This window comes from Myotis daubentonii, chromosome X (genome assembly GCF_963259705.1).
Source record: "Myotis daubentonii chromosome X, mMyoDau2.1, whole genome shotgun sequence".
Classification (NCBI taxonomy): domain Eukaryota; kingdom Metazoa; phylum Chordata; class Mammalia; order Chiroptera; family Vespertilionidae; genus Myotis; species Myotis daubentonii.
Window position 1 is genome coordinate 19,473,238 of NC_081861.1, and position 1,586 is coordinate 19,474,823.

At 39.7% G+C, this 1,586-nt stretch overlaps 1 non-coding gene across 1 annotated transcript; it reads left to right on the forward strand.

The window, feature by feature from the left end:
• Positions 1–887: 887 nt before the first annotated feature.
• LOC132225412 (small nucleolar RNA SNORA18) lies at positions 888–1,041 on the forward strand. Its single transcript, XR_009450922.1, has one exon. It is a non-coding gene; the product is annotated as a small nucleolar RNA SNORA18 (small nucleolar RNA).
• The last annotated feature ends 545 nt before the right edge of the window (positions 1,042–1,586 follow it).

Consider the following 1,586-nt stretch of genomic DNA (forward strand, 5'->3'; position numbering starts at 1 on the left):
CTGCCTGAGGGAATGATTCAGCCCAGGAAACTTGGGGTGTCTGCCTTCTGAGTCCCCAGTCCTGGCTTCTGCTTTCACAGCTCTAGTCCACTTCACCTTCCCTCTGCCAGAGCACAAGGTGGGCTGGATCCACAGGGAATTTTGTGTATTGGCCCTTTAAGAGGGTGCTTGAATTTTCATCTGTTACTCCCTGGCAAACAGCACCCCACTGCTTTTCACAGCCGGATGTTATGTGGGTACCTTTCTCAGTTTTGGTGATCTCTGCTGGGGGGCTCAGCTTGGGGATTAGATCCCAGAGTTTTCAGTGGCAACCCACCATAGCTGAGATATCTCTCTGGGACTTCAGTTGCTGTCTGTGGGTGCTCAGCCAGCTCTTTCGCAACTCTGCCCCCCCTACTAGTCTCTATGTGGTCTCCACTTTCTGTCCTTGGGTATCAGGGTTCTCTCCTGCGAGTTTTGCAGGAAGATTTTCTGTATTTCAGTTGTAATTCCAGTTTGTTCCTGGGAGCATGTCCATGCACCATCCACTTACTCTTCTGCCATTTTTAATCCCTTTTGGATGCTTCAAATATGCTTCTACTTTATTATGTTCAGTACTCAAGTCTGTTTTTCCCTTAAACTGAGTACTTCACTAGACTTGCACATTTTAGTATATGACACCTCTGTCTGGTTACTAAAGACAGAAACAGGTGTTATCCTAGACTTTTTTATCTTCCTCATCTACCATATATACTCTACCAGCAAATCTTTTCTATTCTAATGGAAAACTGTGTCTTAAAATTATCCACTTTCTTCACTTTTATTTCTTTGTAATAAAAGCCACTATGTTCTCTCACTTGGTCAGCTATAATATTTTCTTAACTGGCTCCCTGCTTCCATTGTTAGACCATGAAGACCATTATCCATACTGCGGCAGCAGAACAATTTTTTCTCAAAACTGATCATGTCTCATTGTTGGAAACGCCTCATAGAATAAATATGTTGTTTCCTTTATTCACAGAACTGTGTGTTAGATCTGTGGGAAGGAATTACAAGACAGCTGCTAAAAAAACACACACACACACACAAAAAAACCCACAAAAACAAAAAAAAAAAAAACAAACTGATCATGTCATTCCTCGGTATAAATTTCTTCAATCCCAGTTGCCCTACCACTATCCAATGGCTTATAGCCTTATAAGGACCTTTGCAATCTCACCACTCTCTACCACCCGTACTTCTTTCACCACTCCTCCTTTTTCACTGAATGCAGCCATATTGAAATACTTAATGTTCCTTCTATGAATTATATAGTTGACTCTTAAACTACATGAGTTTGAACTGTGCGGATCACTGATATGCAGATTTTTCAAATAAATATTGTAAATTCATTTTCTCTTATGATTTTCTTAATAATGTTCCCTGTTCTCTAGCTTACTCTACTTAATAATATAGTATATAACACATATACAAAATATGTGTTAAACTGTTTATGTTATTTATAAGGTTTTCAGTCAGCAGTAGGCTATTAATAGTTATGTTTTAGGGGAATCAAAAGTTTATGTGGATTTTTGACCTTGCATGGTATCAACGCCTCTAACTACCAC